Source organism: Ursus arctos, unplaced genomic scaffold (assembly GCF_023065955.2).
Source record: "Ursus arctos isolate Adak ecotype North America unplaced genomic scaffold, UrsArc2.0 scaffold_8, whole genome shotgun sequence".
NCBI classification, from domain to species: domain Eukaryota; kingdom Metazoa; phylum Chordata; class Mammalia; order Carnivora; family Ursidae; genus Ursus; species Ursus arctos.
In genome coordinates this window covers 12,297,050-12,310,144 of record NW_026623100.1, presented here as the reverse complement: position 1 = coordinate 12,310,144, position 13,095 = coordinate 12,297,050, and the positions used below count along the sequence as shown (strand labels likewise).

The following is a 13,095-nucleotide window of genomic DNA, read 5'->3' as shown; positions in this document are numbered from 1 at the left end:
CTCACCTCGGCACACCGATTCCTCATGCTTTGATCTCCTATAACTCTTTCTGTCCATACGGTTCATTACAAAAGAGACTACGTACTGCTTTCTATCGCCACTTAATTTTTCGTGTGCCCATGTGTCTTTCTAGTTTAGGTTCCTGGAGTGCAAAGATAATATGGTGAGTTTCCTCTGACTCTTCCACAGATCTTACACAAGGCAAGGCACAAAGCTGAATGAACGAATCCATGAATGAATGAATGAACGAACAACAAACCCTAAACTTCCACTCAGTCCGAGGATCTGGGAAAAGGGTTAGACTGGGAGTCAGGAGTTCTGCATTTGAAATGTGACAGGTGCTGTGTGACCTGGGCAGATCTCACTCCCTCTCTGTTGCTCATTGTCCATCCCCCAAAAGAAGGGGTTGAATTAGAGGATCCCTAAGAGTCTCCACAGCTCTGAAGACACTCAAGTCTCCTTCCCACACTAGGCTCTGTTCCCAATTGCCAGCCCCACTCAGTCACTCCAGACACAGAGCTCATCAGACCCACGAAGGCCCCAGTCCAGCTCAAGGAGGGCCTTTTGCTCCCCTGCCTCATGGGGCTCAGGGCTATTTTGTCTGAATTCTCCAGGAACAGAAAAAAAGCACAGAGGCTTTTGCTAAAGCCCAGTGGGCAGGTCTCTCTGAGGACAGGGATTAAGTTTGTCTCTGTTGATCCCCCTCCGGTCAACTCTCCCGTCTGGGAACCAGCTTCAGATTCCCTCGGGTTTATCTCCCCCATATGCCTTTCCCTTTGCGTTACCCCTCGCACCACGTTCGGCAATCCCTCTGGAGCGCCTTTGCGAAGCAGAAGAGACCCCAGAGGAACGAAGCAAATCTTGGCGCAGGCCGGTTCTAAATGAACTCCCTCTGCCTTCAACAATCCCTGCTTGGGAAGGAAAGGAGGACCTCCTGACTCCCTGGCCTGGAGCTCCTCTGCGGGACCCCCACACCAGACCTAAAAGACCATCTCTACTGGCAAGGAGTGGGGATGGGTTCAAAGGGCCCCAGCTTGCCCTCAGCCCAGCCCAGGACGTTTGCAGGCTGTGATGGAGCCGTGGGTGATGGGTTTCTGGGTTGACCTTTACAGGATTATGCGGATTCGGAAGGGTCACGCAGAGGTCAGCAAGTCTGGGAGGACAGAGACCAACTCCACACAGGAAAGGTGGGCAGAGGGGTCTATGTCTCTGAGTGACCCCTCTGCCTCAGAATTGCCTGTCTGCCCAGGGAAACAGGCCTGCTGCCTCTCAGAAGGGTCTTACTCTCCCTACCCCAGAAACCAGCTTTGGGCTGTAAGGTGCCATTTCTACTGATCCCACGGTGATGGGAATGTTTTATGTAAAGAGTAAATGAGCAATTTATGCAATTTTTTAAAAGATTTTATTTATTTATTTGAAAGAGAGAGAGAGCACGCAGACGCATGAGCGTGGCAGCAGGTGGGGGGGGGGGGTTGCTGAGGGAAAGGGAGAGAGAATCCCAAGGAGACTCTGCGCTGAGCATGGAGCCAAACGCCGGGCTCGATCTCACGATCCTGAGATCATAACATGAGCCAAAATCAAGAGTCAGACGCTTAACAGACTGAGCCACCCAGGAACCGTTTTATGTGATATTTTTTAATCCAAGTTTTAAAAATCCTAATGTTCCAAAACAGAGGAAACACTGATGCTTCAATATTCAAACAGAACAATCTTTTATTTTAAAAATAAAGTTCTTAGAGTTCATAATGAATTGGGTTTCTCTCAGAAAGCCCATTTTTAAATGATCTTAATTCTGACTCACTTTATTTAAAATATATGATGTTTATGTCCCCTTTTTTTACACACAATCTCTCTCTCTCTCTCTCTCTCTCACATACACACACACACACACTTTTGCTGACATGAGCAAACTGCGTTTTCCTGACCTGCCGCAACGGGGGAGGACACCACGCGGACAGCCCTGACATGATGCCTCATTGGGAGAAATGAGGCCATGGCTTTTCATGTTCTAGTAAAACATAGACATCAGAGGTGGAGCCAGTGCTGGGACTGGGTAGTTACTTAGGGCAAAGGTCGATTCCAGTGAGGTAAGGTGATGAGTGAAGGACCGAATGCTAGGGAAGTCACAGACGCGTGCTGTGATGGGGACTGCATAATTGACGGGGCAGGGCAGGGGGGCTGGGCACAGGTTCTCATCCTCCCGGCCCTCCCCTCTTAAGGCCACAAAGGCAGCCCCTATGTAATTGCCAGAATTCTAGGCGAACTCTCATCTCAGAAACACCAGTCTGGAGCTGGACTAACCTGGCCTCCCTGTTCCCTCTGTCAAGTGATGAGTTGTTGGGTCCCATGATGTGACGGTACCTGTGCACCCACATTCCTGACCTGGCAGCCACTATGCACACGAACACAAAAGTCAGGGTGAGGTGATGTTTACACTTGGTAGGATCCTCCGTTACCGAACTCAAGTTAAAAATCATGTCCCAGAGTCCGTTGGGTTTACCTCAGAGGGAAAGGTGGCCATCTCCTTCAGCTTCAAAAGAGCTTGTCGTACCTGGTCGGAAAGATTAATTCAAGTGTAACGCAAAATGTTGGCAACGGCACAGATAACTCCCTAGCGGACAGAGAATCTAAAGCTATCTGCTTGTCGATTTCCAACGGGGCCAAAGAGTTTAGATTTGTCTGATAAACCTCAAAAGCTTTGGAAGATTATTTATAACTTCAGCTAAGATTAATAATACATCTCTCTCATCCTTTTCCAATGGTATAGCCCTCATTATAGAAATCACCATTTAGATGTTCCACATAAAAAGTGAAAGAACACTTTCTCCAGGTAATTTTCTAGAACAGCCTATGTGGTTTCATTTTGTAAGTTCCTGGAGGCATGTTTCAGTGAGATATGTTTCACGGAGGGTGTTGAGATCTTAAATACCTACACATTTTGAACAAGTTCAGGCTTGATTTCCACATTAAAAAAAAATAGTACCCTAGTGGAGTACAGACTGTCTTGAAGGTGTAGGTGCCAATTGACAGAGGTGGAGAACCCCCTGACATCTCCTTCGGGAAGAAAAACAACACAAAACAGGACAGTGACCGAAGACGTCTCCTCAATAAGACCTACGTTATGGAGCAGCTGCTATGCTCTCAGTGAACCATGACTGCAAAACTGCCAAGTGGAAAGAAATAGGCAAAAATTAAAGTAAGAGTTCTGGACAAAGGAGAGTATGTTCACCTGTGGCTCCAGAGATATCTGGACGGCCTTCCTCCGAAGACGTGGAAGAATAAACTGTCTATACCATGCTGTCTTCTACTTTGAAGGCCTCAGACTAGAGTCTCCTGAAGATCTTCTGTTTCTGGAGGATTCTTAAGAGTCTTCACTGGGAAATTTCTCTTTGGGATGGCTTTCCAGATGCCAGGGATGATTTGTGTTCCTTTAATTGGGAAGCATAGATCCAAAAATCAAACTCCTGAAGTTTTACTGCTTTACTAGGTGTCAGCAATAGCAGAGAAGTGTTTTTCCATCATGGTCCATGGGCTGCCTCTCTGTGATGTCTCTTCTAGAAAACCAAGTTGTAGGTTGTACAAGAATGGATTAGGAGGATATTAATCATAAAACTGACAGGTTGGATGGATCCCTTCAGTATGTGCTTACTACTGCTTCTAATAGGGCAGAGTCTATGATTAGAGGTGAAGTCCTAGTGCCGGGGTAGGCCTGTTACCATCATGAATAGAGAACTGACATGTTCTCAAAGGAATTGGTCTTCTTGTCAGTATGGCCAGGGCAGGATTTGAGGCCAGGGAAATTCGAGCGTTTCTGAAAATTTCATCCATCCTTTCTACTTTGCCTGAAGTTGGGGGTGATGCAGACAGAGGAAATTGTGAGTAAGCACCAATGTCTTGCAGAGCCCCTTAATGATCTTCTCCGTAAAATGAAGATACTCATCACTATAGCAGTAGATTGGGACTCCAGTAAGAAACATAAAATTCAATGGCTTGTTTTAATGCTCTTCAACAAGGAAAGGCTTCAACAAGTCTGGAAAAAAAAAAGACATGCAAAAAAGCCGACAACAAACAAAAACAGCCAAATGTATTCATATTCCTTCACAGGGGATAATTGTATAACATTCGATCGGAGGTTTTCAAATGGGCCTTGAGGTCTTGATTCCCATCCATGCCCCATCTTTACTGTTTTGCCAAGATCGTGCTGTTGGCAGGTGAGGTATGCAGTAGAGCAGGGTTCAGTGAACTACAGCCCACAGGCCAATTCTGGCTCGAGGACTTCTTTTGTAACTGTTTTTCCTGGAACACAGTCCTGCCCGTTTGTTTCTGTACTGTCTATCACTGCTTTTGCAGCCCAGTGGCACAGTGGAAGAGTTGCAACAGAGACTGTGAGACCCACAGAGCCTAAAACATTGATTATCTGGCCCTTTATAGAAAAAGTTAATCAATTCCCAGTCTAAGACACCATTATTAAGATGGGCCATTTTCGTCCTGGGGAAAGTTCCCCACCCTGACCCCTGTAATTCCGGACTATCCTTGGTGGAGTTGTGCCATTTTATAAAATATGCATAAGAAGTTGGGTTACAATGAAAATCCTACAAAGAGTGGGTCACTGGTCTGGTGGAAGGATAGATTTGGACTGAGGTGACCCCATGCAAGTTGGTCCCAATCAGTCAAATGTGTTGCTTCTGCACCTTCTGTCTTGGGTTTTGGAGATTGTGTCTCTCAAGTCAACTCTCTGGGTTGGCAAAATCAGGACAGACGAAAAACAGAGCTTGTACCATTTTCAGAGGCAACTCAAGATAAAGTTCATCCTCTGAAGGCCACCAGCGAAGCAAGACCTTAAACTTGTTGGTCCTTGGGGCTGGTCTTGGCCATGGCCTTATTGGTAATCATCTGCTGATGACTCTATGCCCATTTTACCCCCTTACAGACAAAGAAAGTTCATGATACAGCAGGAAAAGACAAAGTGAGATTAGGTGAATAACATCTAAATTGTGGAAAAGCCCCAGCTCAATTAGAGAAAGCTGTTATAATAAAAGTAAAACTGACTCTTAATGACTTAGAGAAGCATGGGAGAACACGAAACTGACCTTTCTTTTAAATAACAGCATTAGGAGAAATGAGTGCATTTTATTTTATTCCTTCCTGTGAGGCTCGGAAGTTCTTAGGGCAGGATATCAGAACAGGACAAACACTTAGCTAATTTTTTAAGGTGAGGGTTGGTATATGGTTCCAAGCAAAAATGGAAGTCTTGTATAAGCCACAAGTTATTCTGCTGTTGTTCCCACAACAGATGGGACACTTGTTCTGGTCCTCACTCCCTAGTCATTCCAGAGGAATATTGGCTGTCATTATTAGGCCAGACAATGTAGACAGTTTATCTCTGTGTACCCCTGTGCCAGGCATTGTCCACATTTCATCTCGTTTAAACCTTACAGCAACACTATCCAGTCTGTATTATTCTTCTTCCCCTTGACAGAGGTGGAAACGGAGGCTCTTGCCCCAAATGTGTCAGCTAGTAAGTGCCTGAGCCAAAGCTAGCCTTTTCCCACATCAGCATCTCACTGCCCCTCCCGGCGCTCTGACTCTATGGACCCAGCAGCCCTCATTCCCAGAACTCCCTTATTACTTGGTCTGCAAGCAACAGAGATGTGCCACTCGAGTGTCCCCACACACCTTTATACTCAGGAGGCCTCTCCCCGTTTCTCATCTTCCTCACTCAAACTTAAAAGATAAAGCCATGAGGGTGAGCAATAATCATAGTAAAGGGTGCTCAATTGTATTAATCAAGCAGGAAATGCAAATGCATACCTAACTGTGATGAGATGCCATTACACACCCACCAGGCAGAAGAGCTTGAATGAAAAGCACTGATAATGTCAAATGTTGGCAAGAATATGGAGCAACTGGAACTCCTATAACGGTGGGGATGTAAACTGGTATAACCACTTCGGAAACACTTTAGCCGTGTCTGCTAAAATTAAATATATACCTTCCCAGATATATTTCCAACTGAATTGGCTACATGCTGAAAATGCTCATAATAGCGCTATTTGTGAAAGCTAAAAACTAAAAGTTACCCCAAATACCCATCATCAGTAAAAATGGAGAAATACATTGCAGTATATCCACAAAATGGAAAACTATACAGCAATGAGAATGAACCACGACTCACATAACACATGGATGAACCTCAAACATAGTTTTGAACAAAGAAGTCATACACGAGAGTATATACTGTATGGTTTCATTTGTAAGAGATACCCAGACAGTCAAAATTGTTTTGATCGAGATAGTGTTTATCCTCAGCAGGGAGATAAAGACTGGAAAAGAAAAGAAGAGACTGGGATGCCTGGGTGGCTCAGTCGTTAAGCGTCTGCCTTCGGCTCAGGTCATGATCTCAGGGTCCTGGGATCAAGCCCCGCATTGGGCTCCCCACTCAACGGGAAACCTGCTTCTCCCTCTCCCACTCCCCCTGCTTGTGTTCCCTCTCTTGCTGTGTCTTTCTCTGTCAAATAAATAAAATCTTTAAAAAAACAGAAAAAGGAAAAGAAAAGAAGAGACTTTTCAAAGTACCAGTAATGCTCTGCTTCTTGATCTGGGTGCTGAGTACAAGTGTGTTCTCTTTATGAAAACTAATTGAGTTGTACTCTTTGTAATTTGCACACTATTCTGAGTGTATATTATACTTAAAAATAAAAGTTTAAACAAGATAAAGGTATATAGCCCCTCCTTACCATCCCACCCCCTCCTTCTTTACCCATTAAGGTCCATTTTCAAAGAGAAGAGTTACGTATCCAGGACTGTGTCGGAAATGCCATATTTGCTGGTCCCTAGGATGGTGGCTTCTAGTGTCCGACCAACCTACCCAGCCTCACGCACACTCTGCAGCATCCACCTTCTTCTTGCACCATGAGAGTCATTGTCTGGTAGTAACAGGGCTTTAAAATCAGACAGACCCCAGATCCGCGGCTTACCTACTGCAGAGCACTGGGCAAGTCATTTCATCTCTCCAAGCCCCTATCCTTTTATCTTCAAACAGAAAGGTGTGCTAGCCACCTTTCGCTCCAAAGTCATGGGTCCCACTTCTTCACTTTCCACTGTGTGACTTCCCAGCCTCTCCAGTTGCCAGAGCAAGAGTGCATGACCCTTGGGAATGTGGAAGATGGGAGAGCAGAAGCACAGGAAGGCACCTGTGTTCTTGGTAACATTGTAGTGTCAACCTTGGAACCCTGACTCTGGACAACTGCTGGGAGGGAGAGAGAGAGATCTTGGGTGGCCTCTCCTAAACGACTTGTCCTTGAGGGTTTGTTTCCTCAACTCCCCCATTAGGACTGAGAGACGAGAGAGCTTTTTCCAGGCTGCAGAGCAGGTCCTGGGGGAGAATAGGAAGCGGGCACATTCGATCCAATTGTGAGTTGTTCAGAAGTGCCTTCTTCTGTCATTTCCAACAAGTACTTGTTCAGTGCCTCTGAGACCCAGAAACTATGCTGTGAGCTGGGGACACAGTGGTGGACAAGACAGATTGGATCCCTGGCTCTCAAATGGCCACAGCAAGTCAAGCGAACTCAGACTCTGTCAACTTTCTAAATCACTGTGACCATAACTGTGAGCATATCCCCAACTCTATACTTAGAAATCCACCAATAATCAACCCAAACGCACTCCTGGAACCCCTCACTTGGGAGGCTGCCCAAGATGAATTGTTTTGAAGGAAAGCGAGTATTTATCGAGCATCTTCTACGTGTAAGAGGTGGGACCCATTTTCACCCTTCAGGGAGGTGGTTGGCACAGGACAAATGTTTGATCTGAGTAGCACAAGGCATCATGCCCGTAGGAACCAAAAAGACAGTCTAGAGCAGCTGAGTCAGCTTTGGGGATGAGGTGACCCTAAAGGTGGTGGGGTTCCATCAGGCAGAAGAAGACAGGAGATGATCCAGGAGAACCAGGAAAGGGGCACAGCCCAAAGGGGGAAGAACACAGCTGAGCCCGGGGACAGAAGACAAATCGGGCCAGAGGGGTGGTTTGCAGCCTGATCAAAGGCAGAAGGAAATGGGATAAAATTGTATGTCCCTAGAACCTGCAGCCCATTGCCAAATACTTGAGGCTCCTCCAGAAAGTTCCTAACTGTCTTGCTAGAGGAAAAAACAACCTCGGTTTGACAATCGCATGGCCTCTGGTATCCTGTGTCTTCTTAGCATATGAAGATCCTTCTGGAACTTCCCTTATCTTTACCTCCCCCAACCCCAAAGTATATAACCATTTGCTCCTCAAAATCCCGGGCAGGCGGCAGAGGAGCCGGGAGCACCAGGCTGCTTGCGGCTCCTTCTGCCCACGGTCCTGTCCCTGGGGCTTTCATAAAGCCGCCATTTTGCACTGAAGATGTCTCAAGAATTCTTTCTTGGCCGTCAGCTCCAGACCCAACAAACCTCACCTATATTCAAAAACTACACCATAAATACCAGGTTAAGGAATTTGGATCACGTCGTGTGGGCAAAGGGAGATTTCAGGCCAGGAAGTAATGTGACAGGAGAGGCGCTGTGGGAAGATTACTTTGGCATCCGTGAGAGGGATGAGTGAGACCTTGGAAGCAGCAAACTGAGGCATGAGCAACTTCAGAGCTTTCAGAAAGGGGCTCACACCCTCTGAGTTTTATTCCTGGCTTGGTTGCCCTGCTAAGTAAAGACTGCAAATCCATGGCAGGCCACGAAAGACCACTGCTTGCCTCCTAAAATCCCTTTACCCCTTTCTCTTTTCTAACAAAATCTGGAGTTTGTCTGGGGCAGCAAAATTCCCTGCTGAAAACATTCGCCTCCCCCAAACCTAGGTAAAGATGTCCATGAAATCCATTTCTGGTCAATGAGGTGTACAAAGAATTTTACAGTGAGGCTTCTCCAAAGGTATTGTTTTCTTGATGAAAAGACATAAGTTCAGCAGGCCAGTCTTTTTTCCCTTCTCCCTTCTTCTGGCCTGGAACTCAGATGTGATGCCTGGAATGGCACAGCCATTTGTGACCATGAGGACAAAAGCTTCAACTCAAGGATGGCAGAGCAAGAAGATAGCAGGAGCCTTGTTTCTTAGTGACTCCCTTGAATAGCTGTACCAACCCGGACTGCCTCTCTCCAGACTCCTTATTATGTGAGGAAAAAAAAAAAAAACCTTACTTGTTTAAGGTTTATTTTAAGTAGCCAAATGTAATTCCTAATAGATATGTGTGGCTATCCGAATACCTCAGTTTCTCCCTCTGACTGTGATCCCACAACCTGGTGCATGAATGGATCATGGATCTGTTATGTGCTTTTCAGAAGCTGCCCACAGGAACACCTGAAGAGGCCCCCGGGTTATGCCGCCCAGTTGGTCCCAACTCTCTCAGGCTTGCAGGGTCCTCCACAGGCCGGAGGTAATGCCAGCTGGCCCAAGCCCAGCACACCAGATCTCCAGCTGCGACCCCAAGGAAGGAGCCCTAGCCCAGCAGTCAAGAGTTCTGGGATCCTGGAGGACCACCTCTGCCACTACTCAGGGCATGACCTTGACCCAGTCATTCCCCACTCCCCAGTCACCCCTGCTTTAAAAAGGGGGGAATTGAGCTAGTATATCAAATTAGCTTACATTTAGCTGTAAAAGATAAAACAAATGAAAAACAAAAATAGCATATTCAAGTTGCTTCAACAATAAGGAAGTTTATCATCTGAGAAAGTCCAGAAACAGGACCGCTCTAGGGACGGTATGGTCAGCTGCTCACCAACGCCATCAGATACTCTGCAGCTCTCCATGGATTCGTTTTGCCCTCACGCTGAGTTCCTGCAGGGCCCAGGGATGACTACCCCAGGACGAGGCATCACAACCAGGCACGCTCCCAGCCAAGAAAGAAAAGAATCCATCTTTCTTTCTTTTTTTTTTTAAGACGTTATTGATTGATTGATCGATTGATTCAGATCAAGACAGAGAGAGAGAGAGAAGGCGCATGCACAAGGAGGATGGGAAAAGAGAGAGGGAGAAGCAGACTCTCCACTTAGCAGGGAGGCCAATGCAGGGCTCGATCCCGGGACCCAGAGATCATGACCTAAGCCGAAGGCAGACGCTTAACTGACGGAGCCACCCAGGGGCCCCAGGAATCCATCTTTCTTGTATTTCATTTTTAGGAACAAGGAATTTCACCCACATTTCCCTATCAGACTTCCCTTTACCTCTTATTGGCCGAAAGTGCCTATTTCCAACCAGTCACTGAAAAGGAAAGTGGGATCACCATCTGCTGGGAACATACTTTGCAGAGCCAGCCATGACCAGTACAGAAAGGGAGCCCTTCTTGCTACCGAAACCCCATGATACAGGGCAGATAAAGACAGAGGCCTTTGGACTGAAGTTAGGGTTGGGGAGAAGGCAAGAACCCACACCTATTATTCTCGGAGTCTCAGCCACAGAATCCTAGAGCTCTTTCCATCAGTATGAAAGCACTGGGCTTGAGTTCTAAAGCAGCTTTCCCTCCTCAACATCCCATGGGTCTCTGCTTCTAAGATGAATGGCAGGATGGGGTGAATGTGAAAGGGAAAACTACCCCTGTCCATGGAGGTCTCCTTGAAGATGGGGTCAGTCAAAGCGCCCGGGGCTCCCCTGGGCTTGCCCCAGCTCAGGAAACTATATGGACTCTTCCACACCCTACGCCCATAACAGCAACAACACGTTTATATGACATTTTTCTGTCTGCGGGCTGTTGGGCACACATGATCTCATCCAGTCCTAGAAACAGCCCTCTAAGTAGGATAAGGCCCAGACGGCTCTACACTAGAGCCATAGAGATGGGGAAACCAAGGCACAAATCAAGGAGGCATTTGTCCCACAAAACCCAGGTCTGGAGGAGCCTAGCCTGGACCATGGCTGCCAATTGAGCATAAGGGTGCGTGCCATTTCTAAGAAACTGGGGGTCCAAGGGAAAAAGCCATAGGCATGACGGCCAGGTGACTCGGGTCTCTCATTCTCCTGAGCCCTCTCTCCTCATCTGTAGAGTGCACCCTCTCAGGGCCACTGGGAGGACGGGGGGAGCCCTGTGCAGGCCCCTGGGTTGTTGAGAAGGGCCATGAGGTCCTCCTGGCTGAGGCTGCAGACAGCTTGGGGAGGGCAAGCTCCGTCTCCTCATATCCGGACTGCACCTGAAGGAAGCCTGGGCCCTAAACGCCCACTGCCACCCCACGCTTGGCCGCTGCCTCCTCCTGGGGCTACCCAGGCTGGGGCCCTGGCCCGGCACCTCCCCCACTCCCTGGGGGCAGGCAGCTGCTAATGGCTCTCCCCACAAGCTGCTTCATTAAAGATTTGTTCTGTGGAGTTGCAATCAAAATAAACAGACCAGCCTGAAAGCCAGGGAACTAAAAACCAATTAAGAGGGAACGAGCTGGAAGGAGGGGTGGGGGCAGGAGGGGAAAAGAGGCCGGGGCTTTCCAAAGACTCAGTTCCCATGGCAGCCAGCTTCCAAAATAGTCTGGAAATGAAAAATAATGAAAACCACTGTGGAGAGCAAAACGATCCTGGCAGGAGAGTCCCGACCTCGGGATTGGCTAAATCCCCTTGCTCGTGGCTCCCAGAGGGCACCCCAGTGGGTCGGAGCCCTGGTGACCTCTCCCTCCCCCCTCCCTGCCCATTCCTCTTTCCCTCCCAAGCTGGTGAATGGTTCAGACCCTCAGCAGGGCCCACTGCCAGGGCTCCAAGGTGAGGGAGCCACATTGGACCGGGCCCCCTGCGGATACCGGAGACATATGAGGGAGGCGGGGAAGGCCCCGGATGAGCCTGGAAGGGGAAGTTCAGGCACCATGAGGCCCCCAGCCCAGTTTCAGAGGGCTTCCTGGAGGAAGCGACATTCGGACTAATACCTGAAGTAGGAGCTGGCCAGGAAATGAGCAGAAGGAAGGCTGCTTCAGGAAGCAAGAAGAGGAATTGCAAAGGCCCAAGGAGTAGGGGAGTGGGAGAAAGAAAAACCAGAAGTTTGGTAGGCCTGACGATTATTGAGTTAGGCGGATTTTGTGCCAAGCTTAGCGCTTTTTTACGCACGGAATCCTGTAGGCAGGCTGACTCGCAAATGTCAAGGTGGTGGAGCCGGGACTCCAGCAGAAGTCTGTGGACCCCGCACCCGCCCGCCTTCCCCTCTGCCAGGGGCCCCCCACTTCCCTGCCCCTTCCCTCACCCTGGCGACAGGGGAGCAGTCATTTCCCAGCGCTATCTCCAAGGAGGCCCTGCGGCCCACCGGGAGGCATCACGGTTTAACCATCTCCAGACCCCCTTGTGGTCTGGTTTCTGTTTCATTGGTGAGGCAACAGGAAAGCTGAGATCCTATTAAGCTGACTTGCAGAGGCCAAAAAGGAATAACAGCCAAAATTAAGTTAACCCTTGCCTACTCCTTTGTCCACCCCCGCTTCCCGGACCACAGAAAAAAGCGCTGAACCACAGCACCAGCGAGGGAAGGGACACCTGGGCCCCGGGAGAAGGGGCTTCCCGGCCCTGAGGGACACGTAGCCTCTGCCGGCAGGTCGGACAGGTCGGGGGCCTCCTGCACGGGTGTAAGTGACAGCGCCATACGGGGCCCTACCCAGCCTGACAGCACTTGCCATGTGGAAGGGCTCCTGCGTGGGAAGCAGGACCGTGCTAATGGGACCCGGTTCTTCCAAACGGGGAAGGAGCAAGGTGGAGTTCAGCTGCCCCTAGGGCAGCTCTCGGGCATGGACTTCTCACCAGTCTCTCTTCCCAAGAAGCCAAGCCAGCGCCCCCTGGGAACCCACTGGCAATGGGATGCCCCCGAGAAGGCAAACCTAGAGCCATTGGCTCCTAACTTAGCGTCCCTGAAGGCTCAGAGCAGAAAAGGGGAATGTGGGCCAAGGAAAGAGCACTGGGCTGGGAGTCCAGAGGCTGGCCCTCCTGGCCTGTCCTCGTGGTAAAAGAAGCGTGGCCGTTGCAATCCAATCCCCCGCAGGGTTCAGCCTAGGTCCATCTCCTGGGAGCTGGGTGACCGTGGTCCAGTTACTGCTCTCTGAGCCTCAGTTACCTCAGCAGCAAATGGGTACAGTCATGCTGACCCCCTAGGGTCTGTATCGGAGCAAAATAAGGTGCCAG

At 48.8% G+C, this 13,095-nt stretch overlaps 1 long non-coding RNA gene across 1 annotated transcript; it reads right to left on the bottom strand.

The window, feature by feature from the left end:
* Positions 1-1,619: 1,619 nt before the first annotated feature.
* LOC130543154 (uncharacterized) lies at positions 1,620-4,028 on the bottom strand. The gene is made up of 2 exons (XR_008958272.1): positions 3,230-4,028; positions 1,620-2,551 (listed from the first exon to the last, which is right to left on the bottom strand). It is a non-coding gene; the product is annotated as an uncharacterized LOC130543154 (long non-coding RNA).
* Between the last annotated feature and the right edge of the window lie 9,067 nt (positions 4,029-13,095).